The sequence below is a fragment of the Nannobrachium achirus genome (assembly GCF_963921795.1).
Source record: "Nannobrachium achirus genome assembly, chromosome: 17".
NCBI classification, from domain to species: domain Eukaryota; kingdom Metazoa; phylum Chordata; class Actinopteri; order Myctophiformes; family Myctophidae; genus Nannobrachium; species Nannobrachium achirus.
This window is the reverse complement of record NC_137824.1, coordinates 51,888,451-51,907,177: the sequence shown is the minus strand read 5'-3', so window position 1 is coordinate 51,907,177 and position 18,727 is coordinate 51,888,451.

The following is an 18,727-nucleotide window of genomic DNA, read 5'->3' as shown; positions in this document are numbered from 1 at the left end:
TAGAGGATCAATCTTTACATTTTATCTTTAGAATTTTAATCCGGACGTTTTTGACACTTGAGAGCTGAACATCAAAATGTAATTACTAGCTTGAACATGCAGTGTCGTCACTGTTGGGCAGAAACCTCGTATCTCCAAGTTTCAAACGTATACATTTTCTGGTAAAGCAAAGCCCTGCTACATCATACAAGACCGTCGCACAAAACTAGTGAAAACAGCAGATCTACAAGCCACATCGCGAGGCGTTGTGTGCTTGTAGATCGGCTGTTTTCACTAGTTTAGTACATTTTTGGAGCTGTGTGAAGCACAGGCTCCCTATACGTGGCCGTGTGGGTCTGTCTGTCTGTGTGTCTGTCTGTCTGTCTGTGTGTGTGTCTGTATGTAGCCTGAACTTCCTAAACTTCGGCACGCCACTAGTCCCACAGTTTTGCCACCACACACTCGCGCCATATGTCAAATCGACCGGCTTACTCGGGAATCGTGGGCTATTACTTTTCTAAGAGAAAGGTTCTATAGTTTAATTGATATTAATTTATTAGTGAATTAATTTTCCCCATTGACTTCATAATGATTTCAAGGATTAAATAAAAAATAATTGTGTCATTTGGCCGCATGGTGGCGCCATAACACCCCACTTTACGTTTTGGCCTGTAACTCTTGAACCGTAGTTCGGAAAATTAAAAATATTTTTTCCCTGGATTCCTTGGGTCATGACGCATCTCCCCATATAGGCCACGCCCATTTGCGCCATGATAGATTTTCCGCCATCTTGAATTTTCTCCAAAACACACTTTTTGCTCCTTTTCCTACATATTTTCTTCAAATGTCACAAAAATCGGTACACATGATCCACACACACACACACACACACACACACACACACACACACACACACACACACACACACACACACACACACACAGCTCCACTTCACACGGGTGTGATTTTTTAGATGATAAATACAAAACGAACGGTTTTGGACATACAAGGTTTCCATCCGACCACGACGTTATTAAAAAATCGAACCTCTGTTCGAAGTGGAGCTGTGTGTGTGTGTGTGTGTGTGTGTGTGTGTGTGTGTGTGTGTGTGTGTGTGTGTGTGTGTGTGTGTGTGTGTGTGTGTGTGTGTGTGTGTGTGTGTGTGTGTGTGTGTATTGCAGTTGATGCTCAGGGCAGGCTAGACTCAACAGCACCTCTCTGGTCACCCAGGGTTACTACATACAGGCTACATACAGACCCACAGACCCACCCACCCACATACCCACATACCTACACACACGGCCACGTATAGGGAGCTTGTGTTCCACACAGCTCCAAAAAGGTGAGAGGCGACAAAGAGCAGAAAAAGGTCCAAGAATTGGTAAATGATTGATTTCTCCCCGCGTCAAAAGGTGAGAGCGGCTGCTCCAGTCACATCCCTAAATGGCTTCCTATTGTCAGTCAGTCAGTCAGTCAGTCAGTCAGTCAGTCCAGTCCAGTCCAGTTCAGACCAGACCGGCTCTGTCTCTGTCTGTCTTGCCCACCCGCCCTCCTCCTCCTCAAATCACACAGCAGAAAGGTCACACTCGCTGGAGTCCGGTCGCATTCTGCAGTTGAGACAGTTATTTCCTCCTGTCATTCTCCTGGGAGAAGGAGGCCCTAATGCCCTGTGGGAGTGCTGGGCTGCAGAGAGGCCATGTCAGCCAGGTTCGTGGCTGGCTCCAGCAGCCCCCCAGGGGAACCCGCCTGATTAATTGAGCTGGCAGATTTATGACGGGGCTGGCAGCCACTCTCTCTGTGTGTGTGTGTGTGTGTGTGTGTGTGTGTGTGTGTGTGTGTGTGTGTGTGTGTGTGTGTGTGTGTGTGTGTGTGTGTGTGTGTGTGTGTGTGTGTGTGTGTGTGTGTGTGTGTGTGTGTGTGCGCGCGCACGCAGGGGCGTCACGAGGGGTGAGGGAAGTGGGACTGAGTTACTAGGAGCCCAAGGTGGAGGGGCCTTAATTATTTTATACTTTAGCTATTGAAAAATTGCAGATCTACAATTGCAGCACCGAGTGCACCACTGCGAGCTTGTAGATCTGCTATTTTTTAAAAGTCGTGAAAATGTGTGCAAATCTTTGAATATATGTATTTTTTAAGCGAACATTTGTGACTCTGTGGCCAAATACATATCATTTTGGGGGTCCTTCACATGGAAAAAAGTTTGAGCACCACTGACATAGAAACATAGGTTTTTCAAAGACTTGCTAAAATGTCCAAGATTTTTCAAAAATAGCAGATCTACAAGCTCGCAGCACGGCGCTCGCAGCACGGCACTCGGTGCCGCACTATGAGCTTGTATATCTGCTATTTTTCATTAGTTAAAGCTCAAAATAATTGAAATGAATCATTGTACCCAGGGCCCAGAATTTGGTGCGACACCCCTGTGTGTGTGTGTGTGTGTGTGTGTGTGTGTGTGTGTGTGTGTGTGTGTGTGTGTGTGTGTGTGTGTGTGTGTGTGTGTGTGTGTGTGTGTGTGTGTGTGTGTGTGTGTGTGTGTGTGTGTGTCTTTGTGCGTGTACGTGCATGTGTGTACACCTCTCGATCTGTGTGTGTGCAGTACGTGTGTGTGTGTGTGTCTGTATTTTTCTTTGGACGTGTCTGCCTGTGGCCGTGTGTGTCTATAGCTACTCCCTTGTGCACATACGGTATGTCTGCCTATAACAGCATATCTCAGTGCAAAGCATCTTATGTGCACGTGCCTCTGTCAGTGTGTTTTTTTATGTGTTCTCTTTTAGCGTGCACAGAATCCCTCCTCTGTGTCTGTATTTAGACACCCTCCCACCTCCTCCTCCTCCTCCGCTGTGAGCCATAATTACAGCTTCCAGGCCTTCCAGGGAGCAGCATGGGGTAACCTGCATGTCAGGCACACACAGACCCTTAGCATTCCCACCAGGGTGAGCCTGGGGTCTCTGGTCTCCACTTAGACACATCCCTCCCCTCAGGGGCGTCACAAGGGGTAAGGAAAGGGGGACTGAGTTACTAGGGCCCAAGGTGATGGAGGAGGGGCCTTAATTATTTTATACTTTGGCTATTGAAAAATAGCAGATATACAAGCTCACAGCGCGGCACCGAGTGCCGCGCTGCGAGCTTGTAGAGCTGCTATTTTTGAAAAAGTCGTGAAAATGTGTGCAAATCTTTGAATATATGTTTTTTTTTTTTTTTAAAGATTTGTTTTTGGGCTTTGTATGCCTCTATTGATAGGACAGTAGACTGACAGGAAATGGGGAGAGAGATGGGGAAGGACACATGGCAAAGGTCGTCCGGATTGGGAATCGAACCGGTGACGCCAGCAGGCATCATAGCCTAGTATGTGGTATGCGCCTTGACCACCAGGCCAGCGGGCACCCCATGAATATATGTATTTTTTAAGCAAACATTTGTAACTAAAATTTAGCTTCTGGGGGGTCCCTGGAACTAAGTATTTTGAGATGGGGGTCTGTGGCCAAATACATACCATTTTGGGGGTCCGTCCTTCACATGACGAGGTTTGAGCTTTGCTGACATCGAAACATTTTTCTAAAAACCTTAGAAGGATTTGAAATATTCAAAGATTTTCATGATTTTTTCAAAAATAGCAGATCTACAAGCTCGCAGCGCGGCACTCGGTGCCGCGCTGTGAGCTTGTATATCTGCTATTTTTCAATAGTTAAAGCACAGGGGCCCCACAGTGAATCCTGGTACCCAGGCAGGGCCCAGAATTTGGTGCGACACCCCTGCCTCCCCTCCCCTCCCCCCCCTCCCCTCCCCTCCCCTCCCTACTCCACCAAGCTTATTAGAGTTTTGCATTTAGTTTCTATTTTTTATTCCATATCGAGTTTTTTGTTTGTTTTCATTAAAAAAAATAGTTTTAGTTTAGTTTTTATTATTTCTTAGTAATATGGATTAGTGTGAGGCAAGATTCAGAGAAATAGCAAAAAAAAAAAAGGCGATACAAGGTCACAACTTTGAAGATTTTTGACGAAAAGTTTAAGGGCATCCCTGTTGCTTTAGTTTTACTTAGTTTTGTAAACACGCTTTTTTACAAAAGTTTTTGTAAACGTTTTTGCAAAGCCTTAAATACATTTTTATCTCAATTAGCTAATGTTTTTTTTTTTTTTACTAGTAATACTAGTCTTTTTTCAATTCTAGTTTTAGTTATTTCATTTCGTTAGTTTTAGTTTAAACATAATAACCCTGCACCGCACTCCGCTCCACCACCGACTCTCTCCTCCCAGGATTGATGTGCAGTAAAGTCGAAGAGGCTGCAGTCAAAACATCATCAGGACCTTGCTTTGACTTCACACTCTTTGTGCCCAGCAGCAGACAGTTTGTCTGCGGCATGGATTTTTTCGAGGGGTGGCGGAAGGGGTTGCTGTGTTTCTGGGTCGTTATCAAAGAAGAGGGTTTCGGCATCGTTATCAGCATCTAAAATGATTCCGATGGAGCCTATGAAGGGCCTTGTAGTAGAATGTCCTGAGGCCATGTGTCTGTCTGCCACACTGCCTGGAAAGAGACATAAATGAAGTTTGTAGCTGGGCGTAAACTCGGTACGTTCACAATTTCACATTCACTGTACATAAACTAACATAAACCTCCCACAAACCATGCACATAAACGCATGCACTGATGCACGCTTTTCCTGCATTCATACACACATGTGCACACACAACCAATGTACAGTACATGTATTCCCACTCACACAAACACACAAGTGACATGTATGCAAGTGCGCGAGCACACACGCACGCACACACACACGCACGCACGCACGCACGCACGCACGCACGCACGCGCACACACACACACTGAGTAAACAGGGTCGTGCAGATTGAGAGCCCTCTCCGGCTGCTCCTGCCCATGCCTCTTGATATATGGAAGCCATTAATTGCTTCATCTGGAGCGAGACGGCCCACAGTGGAACACGCTAAAAGCCTCGCTAGACCGTCTCACAAGAGTCAGTATTTTTAGTTTAGTGTTTATTTACCCATAAAGTCTCAATCACCTTGAAAGTCATGAAGTGACTCTCCAGTGACTGAGCCTCTCTTCTGGTTTCACCACAGTCAAAACGTATTGATTGACACAATTTGCAGTATTTTGTGTTCGTATTATTCTAGAGTTAACTTATCGTCGTTGTCGGGTGAAAACCTTGTATGTCCAAAACCATTCGATTTGCATTTATCATTTTAAAAATCACACTCGTGTGAACTGAGCGGTGGTGTGTGTGTGTGTGTGTGTGTGTGTGTGTGTGTGTGTGTGTGTGTGTGTGTGTGTGTGTGTGTGTGTGTGTGTGTGTGTGTGTGTGTGTGTGTGTGTGTGTGTGTGTGTGTGTGTGTGTGTGTGTGTGTGTGTGTCTGCAACAGCGCCCCTCCCTTAACATGTGTGGTCAGAAAAGGTTACTGCAGGCTACAGACAGACAGACAGACAGACACGGAGACAGACAGACAGACAGACCCACACACACGGCCACGTATAGGAGCGTTGTGACCACCGCTCAAAAATGATTTAAACTAGTGAAAACAGCCGAAAGAATGTACAAATTTGAAACTTGGAGATACAAGGTTTCTGTCCGACAATTCTGAAACGTGCTGCATGATAATCAGGAAAGGAATGGCTCATGCCAGTGGTTATTTAAATTTCAAGTAACCCTGTACACGTCCGAGAGTGGACAAATGGTTCCATTTGTACACTCTCAGACGTGTGAGGGTCTATTTGGAGCCCCCTCAGGGTTCCTTGAGGGGGCTCCAAATGGACCCTACATGTCTGTAACTGGTATAAGTTAACCCCATGAACGCTAGCGTCTTCTATTCCGGGCATATATCATAATAAGAAAACATTCGCTGAAAATAGGCGAGCATTCGGCCCAAATAGCCGAACAAGCTCACAATGCATTGAAAGAGATTGGTGTAGAGAGGGGAAAAAGGTGTAGAGGGAAAGAGAGGGCAGAGTGCCTAGCCCGGAGGGTCCTCGGTCAACGAAGTATAGGGTACGTTTTATATGTTTAATTCCAATTCCAAATATTATTATTGATGATGCCGTTTAACAACCTTTACCCAACATTCTTACACATTGAAGGAGGGGTGCTTTACACACACACACACACACACACGCACACACAAACACACACACACACACACACACACACACACACACACACACACACACACACACACACACACACACGAAACAGCCGCTGGAGAAATTCCACAGATTTTTCTTGGGATTTCTGATCATGATAGTTACAAGAGAACCATCAGTCTAACAGTGTGCTACACAGATTAAAATGCCAACGCTTCCCTTTCCAAGTGCTAACAGATTTGTGACATTTTTGAATTCTGGATTCTAAAACAAAACAAAACGGTGTAGGCCTGTCTGTATGTTGTATATTTCTAAACCTTTTTCATGTCAAGGTCCCCCAAGTTAATATGTACAGTATTTGCCCACAGACAAATGAATTTGCGTATTCTCACTAGTCGCGCTACGAGTTAGAATAAAAGATATACCAAAAGAAACAAAACGATTATACCAATTTAAACTAATTTTAAACACATTTTGGAGGTGCACTGCACCGGTGGTTGCGGTCCATGGTTCCATGATGGTTACATGATGATGTAAAGTTATTTCCGTTCCGACTCGATCAGAAACCCTAAAATGGTATTGATCCCAGGCTAATAACATTGGAATCAAGCTATTTAACACTTAGTTTAACAAATATCTCACTTACATCACTTTAACTTGAATCCTGTCCTTCCAGTTCGCCTTATAAGGACACCTCTGTGTGAAAGTCTACAATGGTCTTAACTTGACCCAAAACTTTATTCGGATGTTAAAGTCATTGATGTCTTATCCTCCACGAGGACTACTAGTAGGAGGCCTTAAAAGGCATTAAAACCCAGCCTAACAAATAATCTAGCATTACAGCTTGCTGTGCTCCACACATCCTAACCAACGAAACATGAAAGATCAATTCATCTCTTGCATCGGAACAAAAACAAACACGTCTCAAGTTGAACTCGCACCCAGACTCACCACCATGCAAAGGAATGCAATGCTTCTGGAATGAGACTTTTAACACGTTTAGTTTTAATAAAACGTATGACACACCATCTGTACATTATTTTACCATAAATTTTACCTAAAGTAAAACATTTCATTTCCTGTTCTACTCCCATGAACCCTGGGTTTAAAAATGCTCGGTATCCCGTACCGAAAATAGCTGACCTACAAGCTCACAACGCTCACACGTTGTGAGCTTGTAGAGTGGCTTTTTTACGACACGCAACACCATCATGTCGTCGTTGATGGGTGAAAACCTTGTATGTCCAAAACCGTTTGTTTTGTATTTATCATTTTAAAAATGATTTAAACTAGTGAAAACAGCCGATCTACAAGCACACAACGCCTCGCACTACTTTTGTGCGACGGCCTTGTATGATGAAGCGAGGCTTTGCGTTGAAACTTGGAGATACAAGGTTTCTGCCCGACAGTGATGATATGTCGCAGTATATATCAGGTTTAAGCTTTCAGCCAAAGCCCCTAAGCACTCAAGGTCGGTCTGAGGGAAAACACCATATTTTTCCCTTGGACAATAGCCAGGATGCACATGATCTGTCAGAAGCCATAACTTAACCTTGTATTCATTCTCTAAGACAGTGGTTCTCCCCCCCCAGGGATCCTTGAGGGGGTTGCAGGGCGTCCCCTGCGAAATCTGTTTATCCAGCATCAAAATCAGTTCGACCACTGCATCCCTGGTACATAGATTTTTTTGAAAATAGCCGATCTACAAATACATACATTTATTTAAATTTATCGTTTCTGAACCAGTGGGCCCGAATCCAAAAGTGACTCCTCCTACAGGTCCTTACACAAAGATGCGCAAAAATTATACACACATACAGTATGAAACAAAAATTACGATACGGTTATTTCACAGTTTGGTGATGCCTTATTCATGCAGTTTGATGATATTATTTGCGGTGGGAAATGTCACCTTGTTTCAGAAAATGAGATGCGTTGCTTTATTGCTGCGTTATACAGTATGTTCGCATCCTGTGTGGATGTCCTCATAACATAAAGAGCAGATTGAATTAATAGGAAATGAGAAATGACCACACAAAATAAACCCCTTCTGTTTGTACGGACCCTTCAGGTTGGTCAGAGACAGCAGGGTGCCTGTGTCTGAGGAATAACATGTACCAACCTCCAGTCCTCCACACAAATTACATGTACGTTTCTCCCAGTGAAACTCCTCACTGTCATGGTGGGGGGGAAAAAAGCAGCCACGTGGTTCAGAGGAAACACATGCTCTCCTAGTCCAGCAGTGGTTCTCAACCTTTTCATCATTTATAACTGGGGACCCCCACCCTGATGAGCAAAAAGAGTTGAGGCATTACATTTTGTATTACACAATTCTTTTGTGAAAATAGCAGATCTACATGCTCACAACGCCTCAAGAGCATGTAGATCGTCTATTTTCACAATTTCTGCCTCTAATATTTGACAATTTGACCAGTATTTAATTTGTCATTTTAGAGGTATTAAAAAGTCCTCAAATCGTCACTTAAGAAACGTGCAGATACCCTCCATACATTTAAACTTTATGCTGCTTTGTTTACTGTTGAGTGAGAAAACAATGTTGCACATTAAGTTAAAATAATTTGGGGACCCCCTGGGGGTCCCGACCCACAGGTTGAGAACCAGTGTCCTATAGTCCAGCAGTGGTTCTCAAAATTCTTCATGTCAAGGACTCCCTAATCTCCCAATCTGTGGGTGTGTTGTTGTTCGAAGGAACAAACACATGAAGCACCCAGGAGGAGGTGGACTATGAAAGGGGAGGAGCCTGTCCAAGGGGACTTGGGAATTGACAAGAATGATACATTGAGAAGAAAGGGATGAAAGATGAAAATCATGCCATTGCAGCCTCTGTGAATGGATCAGGGGCGATATGCGCGAGGTGGTGAATGGATCAGGGGCGATATGCGCGAGGTGGTGAGCAGCAGCCATACATTTGAATGAACGCAGACAATGCTGTTACATAAAAGTGCCTCGCCGAGGCCTTGGCTGAATAAAACCGGTTTATAAAAGTGATGACAGAACTAAAACCACGGTTTGATTCTGGTAGGATTGCAGCTGGTTTTATTGCATTCATTCATTCATTCATTCATTCATTTGGATTGGCATTTGGCAGACAGTAAGCTGTCTGTGGAAATCACCTACTGTAGTGTATAGGCATTATTTCCACACATTGATGCACAGGATACCTGATACCTGAACATGAGGGAAAATGTTCTTTAAACCAATAAGTGTAGCTTTAAGTGTGTGTGTGTGTGTGTGTGTGTGTGTGTGTGTGTGTGTGTGTGTGTGTGTGTGTGCGTGTGCGTGTGCGTGTGTGCGCGTGTGCGTGCGTGCGTGCGTGCGTGCACATGCATGTTAAACGCTCGAGAATGGCCCCCAAAGTGTTTTGTTTTCATTCCACAAACTGCAGTTTCAAAGTAAACCAGCAGAGGCCAGTGTGGTGACAGTCGACCCATATACTCATACTGTGTAGAACACCCATGCAGAACCAGTGTTCCATGTCCCCTACATGTGCTCCATACTTACTACACAGGATAACTACTGTAGTGTTGCCTTCTACTAAGTACACAGGATAACTACTGTCGTTTTGCCTTCTACTAAGTACACAGGATAACTACTGTAGTTTTTGCCTTCTACTAAGTACACAGGATAACTACTGTAGTTGTGCCCTCCCTCACTGTTGCGTACAGTGGGGGTTAGTCCCTGTCTTTCTACATCAGTGGTTCACAAACTTTTTAGCCCATGGCCAAAAAGAGAAATTAGACGTTTACCCACGACCAAAAAGTGAAAATAGCAGATCTACAAGCTCACACCGTTGCAAGCTTGTGGTTCTGCTATTTTCACTACTTTTTTTATTTTATTTATGGAAATTCTTTCGTTTATATTTATTTTTTATTTACAAACTACTTTTTAGTTGTGATTTCTTTGTTTAAACTTTAAAAAGTCTTTTGAAATAATATATAGAAGAAAAAGAGGGATATTTACTCTCTTTACTATAGTTGTTTAGGAAACAGTGGTCTTCATCGATGCTGCACCTAAAATTTGGCAGCAAAACATATTAATGGTCGTATTTTGATATCGTAATTTGTGTAAATGAATGACAAAAAAAAAATCCACAGAGCTTTTAAGAAGGCATAGAATAAATATAGCTATTGTTATTGCTATAGCTGTTGTGACATCACACTGTTGACATTGTGACATCACATTGTTGTGACATCACCTCATCAAAGATCCATACATGGAGACGACTGGATCATGACCTATCTCCATATATGGAGCTGACCTCTACATCTGATTCCCAGATGATGCCCTGTTAGGTCAACCACACTAATAGAATCCATTTTATGCCCATGAATATTAAGCCCATATCTGGGAATGCCCATACAATAGAATCCCTTTTATGTCATCAATATTAAGCCCATATCTGGGTATGCCCATATATGGACATATTGTGTCAGTTTAACCAGTGTGGCTGCCGCGACACGAGTCACACTTGCAAATTAATTACGACCTTGTCCTTTTTATGCCCATATATGGAGATCCCTGTCCTCTACATCTGATTCCCAGATGGAGACAACTGGATCATCACCTAGATCTCCATATATGGAGCTGACCTCTACATCTGATTCCCAGATGATGCCATGTTAGGGCAACCACACTGCGCGACCTCACCCTTTAGGGCGAGGTCGCTTTTCGCGCGTAGGCGTCTTACTGGCACTGTAGATGTGAATCAAGACAATAATGAACCTTATGCAACAGAGGCGTTTTAAGTGCGACATCTGGTGGATCTTTAAGTTACAATAAGCTAAAGAAAAAGAAGAAATAGGTCAGGCACAAAATACTTGATTGATTGATTGATTGATTGATTGATTGATTGAAGACTTTATGAGAAGAAGTTTGCATAGGAAAAAGTACAGTTTCATGACGGTACAGTTCACTGGTACACGGTCTACTAAAAGGAGATCCTAGAAAAGACTAAGCTTATTTCCATAGGAAACCATTTAAGTATCTCATATAACATTGAATGACAGACGGATAGAACACAGTACTATGCAGTAGATATAGTCAGAAAAAAAAAAAGGGGGGGAAACAATTTTTAAAAAACTAAAAAAATAAAAACCATCATACAGTAGGTAAATACAAAGAGGGGTCAGGGGAGGGTACGTAGGGCTGGGCTATGTTTGTTTTTACCAGTTGCGAACGGCTGCTGCCTGTAATGGTGAACTTAATGGTCCCATCCATGGGACAGCCAAGAATGGGCACATCATGAGAAACTCTGGGATGGATATGACATAAAAAAAGAAGCCCTGGCTCATTGTTCTTGTCTACCTTGACTTCAAAGCACAGAGACCTGGACAGGAGATGCCTTTTCCTTCCTTCAGCTGTGTTATCGTTTTATGATTGATATCAAACACGCAGGGAGGCATAAATCAAACGCGAGCGCAGACCTCCGAAACCCCTTTCAAGTAGCAACAAAACTGCACCGTTCTGCAACAACACACAAAAACTGCGGCTGCCCGTCTGTCTGTTTTCCAAGAGTGAGGAAGTCAGGGTGTATTGTCCAAACATATGTAGTCTGTAAATAGATAGGGCTTAATGCCAGGGCATGCAGGCATGTACTCGCACGCAGGGGCGTCACAAGGGGTGGGGGGGACTGAGTTATTAGGGTCCAAGGTGGAGCGGCCTTAATTATTTAGCTATTGAAAAATAGCAGATATACAAGCTCACAGCGCGGCACCGAGTGCCGCGCTGTGAGCTTGTATATCTGCTATTTTTTTTTTTGAAAAAGCCATGAAAATGTGTGCAAATCTTTGAATGTATGTTTTTTAAGCGAACATTTGTAAACTCAAATTTTGCCTGGAACTAAATATTTTGAGATGGGGGTCCGTGTGGCCAAAAAAAAAAGTTTGAGAACCACTGACATAGTAGTCTCTCAAGAACAGACTAACTGAGCTCCAGTTAAGTGAAAAGGACCTTTTCTTTGACAATGGCTGGCCAGATTGCTGAGGGTTAGGGTTAGGGCATGAGTTATTGTGTTGTCCCAAAGATTAACACTTAGTAGACACAAGGTGCAGACCGGTGCCCTCTAATGGATATTCTATGAACTGCAAGTTTCGTGAACCACAGGCCTTCCTGGCTGCAGGTCAGTCATTAGTGTGCATGTACTGTACTATACTTTATAGACCAGGGGTCTTCAACAGGGAGTCCGGGACCCCAGGGGGTCCCCAGAGTAACTACAGGGGGTCCTCCACATCTTTGAGTGATAGAAACTTTTTTTTTCTCCTTTTTTTATATTAACCACTTGAACCCTAGCTAGCGTCCATATTCGGAGAACCTTTGCCAAAAATAACAGATCTACAAGCTCACAACGCCTCGCAGCGTGAGGCGTTGTGAGCTTGTAGATCGGCTATTTTTGGCAACGAGCTTTGGTGTAGAGGGGAAAAGAGCAGACTAAGTACAGAGTGAAAGGTCACGTTTATTAAGTATTGACCGTTCAAGTGGTTAAATATCTGAACACACAAACTGACATGAATCCAAAATACACTGAAGATTGTGCTGTCAAACGATGAAACTATATGGAATCTATGAACAGGTTGTGGGGGTCCCTGCTTCATCTCTCTCTCAGCTAAAGGGGTCCTTGGCCTGAAAACGTTGAAGACCACTGCTTTATAGACAAAAAAAAACAAAGAAAAAACATGTGGGGGCCCCCCTGGGGATCCCGACCCACAGGTTGAGAACCATTACCCTACAGGGACAAAAAAAAAAAGAGTCCCTCCTCCGGCCAGCAGCTGTCTGTCCGTCTGTCCGTTCATCCATCCGTCCGTCCGTCCAGTCATGTGTTCTTTCCATTTACTGTAAAAACCTCCCACTCCGTTCCACTCTCAGGACCATTCCCAGAGAGGAGAGGAAATTGTACTTTCCTCGGGACATCTCTCCGGATTTGTTCAAGGACAAACGGAAGAGAGTTGTTTTTGTTTGGTCATGGAGTGCTGGGAGATAACTAAACCTGATGGTACTGGGTGGTTTCTTTCTTTCTCCCTCTTTTTTTTTTTAAATGTTTTTATTTATCTTGACATCCCTCCGTGCGTGCGTGCGTGCGTGCGTGTGTGTGTGTGTTAGAACATTCACCAAATATTTGAATATTCGAATAGTCGAATATCAAAGTCACTATTCGACGTTGTTCACCGAAGTCGAATATTTTTTTTTGTTTTCTCTTTAAAAAATATATAGTTTATAAAGCGTGGCTAGATAGGAAGTCATAAGAATGAGCTGTCAATGCCCCTGGTAGATGAATTTGTTAATGCTCTATACCAGGGGTTCTCAAACCTTTTTAGGCTGTGACCCGCAAAATAAACATATTTGAAGTGGGGACCCCCACGCTGACAAGCACTTGGAATTGTAGGTATTACATTTAATGTGACTCGGTTCTGCAGATAAATATTGTGAAAATAGCAGATCTACATGCTCACAACGCCTCGCAACGCGAGGCGTTGTGAGCATGTCGATCGGCTATATATATTGCGAAGCTTTGCGATATGATATTATTGCGATAATATTGCGATATATCAGCTTTAAAAGCTGATGGCGCTGCTCTAATGTTGTTGTTTTCGTCGTTCACAGCCATTTTCTCGAGAGAAACCGCGGGAAGGGGAAGTAGCTACTATAGTACAGCAACATCTAGAGGCAGCGGAGTGTCAGGATCGGACTTCTACCATTGGTTCCTATGCATGGGAACATATTTTATTTTCCTCAAAATATTGCAATACTACGGCCTGAAGTATCGATACAGTATTGCCAAATAAACTATCGTGATGTATTGCCATATCGATTATATTGCCCACCCCTGCACCCTAGGGTGCCGTGATGTAAATAATTTGGAATTCATCAATATCACTTTAACCACAAGTGCTGTACTTACAGTATACTTGTTACTTGCACTGTACAGTATGTTCTTTTTCAATCTAAACCAAATCTCATACAGCATACTACACAGTATGGCTGGGTGTGACACATAAGAGTGCATTTGTAGCTTGCATAGAAAGAGTTGGAACCTAAAACCAGAAATGATTTGAATTCACTGTGATGCACCTTGACCGCTTTAAATCACGCCATCCCTATTTTGGGCATGACATTATAGGCGTGCAAAAATGTCCAATTCTTCCCCTCACCAAAATACAGTAGCAGATCTACAAGTTCACAACGTGTCACAATGCAACATATCATATTAAGAGGGATATACTGCAAGTGCTTATAGCTTCAATACTGTCATAACGGCTCAAAAGAGCTTTTAAAAAATGTATCGATGGCCAAAACGCAAACCCTCCTATCTGCAAATTTCATGATTTTTGGATTTCACTTGAAATGAGGACAACAGGCTATGCTGCACATGGTCAGTCTGTCTGCAAGATAGTTCTGCCCCTCATTTTGCCAAAAATGTCATGTGACTAGAAATAGTAGATAGGTTTTTAATGTTGAACACACATTTTCTTTTTCATTTTCCCAACAAAGTGAAATTTTCAGATGGGAGGTTTCGAGTTTTGGCCATCGGTATATAGGAGTGAGGTTGTGAAAACCTGTGTGTGCAGGTGCAAAACACTGCACATGATTATTTCACCTATGATCCCACTTGCCTTTGCTCCACCGAAAAAAAAAGAAAAAAATCTTCCCACCCTCCTCCTCTGGCGTTATTTGAAACTTCAACAGACGGTGGACTACTTTGAATATATAAGCCTCACGTTTTAGAAACATACGCAGTGTGTGCCGTGTGCATAGCAACCCATTGTTGCCCGACACCGTATAGTTTACACAGAAAAAATACATCTTCCACGGGAGTCTCTGCTTTCAGGTCGTTCCACATTGGCATTCAAAACACTTCACCTTGTGACGGATTACCGGCTTGTGCCTGGGAATCGGGAAAAGAAGCGGCCGCGTTCGGCATTGTCTCTGTTTTGCTCGCAACATTTAACGCTGTCACCTATTCATCTCCATCAAAACTTGTCACCACTCCCTCTTCCAGGTTTCCGTGGCGCTGACAATAACGCCGTTGACATTTTATACCTACACCACCCAGCAGATAGTAGATAAAAGTACATTTTACACCAATATGTTTCTCTTTTAGGCAGTCCGCGCCCCTTTGTGTGTGTGCTTTGTTTCTCCCTCTCTTTATGGAGATAGACAGTAGGAAAGCTGAGAGGGATGCAGTAGGAGGGAAGGCAGCCTCTGGCCAGTGTTGCCAAGTCGGCTTATTATAAGCGACGTTTGGGCGTGTTTTCCTTTAAAGTTGCTGGTAAATATTGATTATTTGCGAGTTGCACTTTTTCCGGGGGTGTGTTAATGTGTAGTTGACTATTTGGGCTTGCTAAAGTTGTTCAAACCAGTGGTTCTCAAACGTTTTCATGTCAAAGACTCGGAACCCCATCTGAAAACATTTTGTGGCAGCTAGGGACCGCCATACAAGATTTAAAATGTTTGAAAAACGTTCCACATTTAAAAAACAAATAGCTATAGGGTTAAAGTGGTTAAACTGATCTTCATTCTATTTTATACGATGCTATGCTTACTCAATGAATTGAGTATGGGCCGCAATGTGCCATAGTGCTTTCTTGGGTTTAAATCCTATTAGTAGACCTTGTATCTGAACTGTGCTGTCATTTTGCTTTTCCTACTGTATGCGAACTGTCAAAAAAGTATTACATTAAAAAAAAACTTTTAACAAATGTTGCGAGTGTGTGCGTGCATGCGTGTGTTTGTGTGGCCAATAGTCGCTTCTTTTGGGCTTGATTTCGTAGATCTCACTGCATGTTTTGTCTGGCAAAATCTGGCAACACTGGGGCTCTGGCGGGATTTGATCCCAGGCCAGCGGGGATAGTGTGCTGCTCTGGAGGTGAGTGTTTCCAACGAGACACTACAATGCAACACACAAAGACCGCTTAATGCAGATGAAACGAGCATACACCAGACCTGCATCTACAGACCGGCTTTGAGAGTGTTATTTAATTCAAAAGTTTAGAGTAACCTGACCTCTCTGTGAACTGGAAGGTCTTTGTTGATTTTGAGCACCCTATACGCGTGACACACATCCCCGTGCATTTTTAACAGGAGCTCTCAACCCCGTAGCCCAGTTTTAAGCAACTTTTTATGTTATTTTTTTCTTGTTTTATTTTCTTTCTTTTTTTCATAAATGAACACCCTACTTTAGTGGTTTTCAACCCTTTTCATATCAAGGTCCATTATTTATTCGGCATTTGAGCCACGGACCACCATTTGATGAGATTTAACCTCCCAGACCCAAGCTTAAAATATGTTGTTATTGTTGGATAAGATTTTGTCCACAATTCCATGCTATTTTGATGTGGTATCCCACATGACAGGCAAAATAACAATTCTTCTACATTCTATAATTGTGTAGACTTCTTGTACATTAAAGCTTATGGGTCCATTTGGTTTCATTCTGCTCTCTCAAGAGTTAAAGATCTATAAGGGTGCTTTTAGTTACCAACTCTGCATCATTTAGCTGGGGACCACCTGGAACCCCCTCAAGGACCACTTGTGGTCCCCGGACCACTGGTTGAAAATCACTTCCCTACTTCATCATACACAAGTGTAACACAAAAGCAGTGAAAATAGCAGAGCTACAAGCTCACAACTCGTTGCGTTAAATGTACTGTATGGTAAGTGATATTTGTTGATAAAAGATTTTTTGGTTAGAGCGCTATATTCTAATTAGGGCTGTAACGATATAGTAACTGTATCGAAATATCGTTTTTAACTTAAAAAATCGAAGTATATCGAAATGAAAACAGCTAAAATCGAATCTTATCATTTTATTTTGTATCGTATCGAATCGGCAGTGCAAAGAATCGAATGTATCGATACTACCTACTTTAGCATTTTTAAGAAGAAAAACTTTTCCTTTCCATATAGCTACACTGGTCTATCGATAAATGTGTGTAATCTCTGGGTTCATGTCAAGGTGCAGGTTTGTCAATATACAATGTCCATGTATTTGGCAGATAATCACTGTGTTTACTTATTTATATCCATAATAATACATGTTTCCCTTAAAAACCTGCACTATCCACACCTTTCACACAGATTTAATTTAGTTGCTAAATAGTTACTATATCGATTTTAAATCATTGAATCGAATCGTATTGTATTGCCATGAACGAACCAATATCGTCCATGTATCGTATCGTCAACCATCTATCGTGATATGTATCGAATCGCTATTAAAATGTATCGTTACATCCCTAATTCTGATAGTAATCATTGCTATAAAGTCTCTCCTGCTCTTTGATAAACAGAAAATACATGTTCATGTAGGTGACACATATTCAGCCAATCAGGAGACAGTACCCATTTATCAGCTTAATATTTATAGTGTTACAGTTCCAATTTCACTTGTTTAATCTGTATCCTGTATGAGTTCTCTATCCTGATTGGATAAAATTGGTATCCTGGCCTGAAAATGCATTTTATTTTTTAACAAATAGCTGGAGAGACATGGAGACTCCTGTTACTGAACAAACACTCTATTGCAATTAGTACTATTAGAATATAGAGTTCTATCGTATTGAGACTAACACATTTCATATGTATGGGGAATGAACCGACGCATATGAAATATGTTGGGTGGAGACTGGAGAGATATAGTCTCTTCACTCAGAGAACAAATTTACAATGTAACCGAACGATATTCAACACTTATTTTAACCAAAGAAAATCACTTACCCTACCTTTAAAATGTTTTGCAAATAACAATAAAAAAGGATAACGTCTCTTTTGGACATACAAGGTTTCCACCCCTGACAGGCTGACAGCAAGGATATCCTCTTGGTCTGGTTTCATGTAAAAGCATACCTTCCATACCGGATTATAGCAGATGTGGGACTTGCTGCACCACTTCCACTCCCGTCTTGTTTTGACTCTTCTGGCGTGCCGTTAGCTGTTACAATAATAGTATCAATAACAATGACAATAAATGAGATCATCACGCTTCTTCAATGGTACATTTTATGGCATGACAGAAACAGTAATTATAAGGGCATAAATTTGCGTTCGGTCGGACAGAACTCTCCTTTGTTTATGTTGATACAGAATTTTGGAAGCGTGTGGGTGCGTGCGTGAATGTGCGCGCGCGCATGTGTGTATGTGACGCGTGAACCTGTGCGCAGGTTCGTTGTTCATATCGTGCACTGTCGGCTGGAAACCTTGTACGTCCTAAACAGTTCCTGTTTTATTATCATATTCAAAAAAAGTTAAAGCTCTACAAGCTTACAACGCGTCGTTTGTGGCGCGTTGTAAACTTGTAGATTGGCTATTTTCACTACTTTGGTGCGACAATGTGGTATTGCGAAGTAGGGCATTCATTTAGAAAAACGAGTTTACATTATGGAGATATGAGCTTTCTGCACGACACATGATACAGTACATGTGCGTGTGTATGTGTGTGTGTATGTGCATGTGAGCTGCATGCACGCATGCACGTGGATGTGTCACAACACGAAACCCTATAGTAGGAACATGCTGGTGAGAGAAATAAATGTATTTTATTTGCACCAGGAGAAAGAAAAAAAAAGAGCTGTGTTCGTCATTGACGTCAGCGGTGTTAGTTCAGAAAAAGCTAAGGTATGGCAACATGACTGGTGTCTTGCAC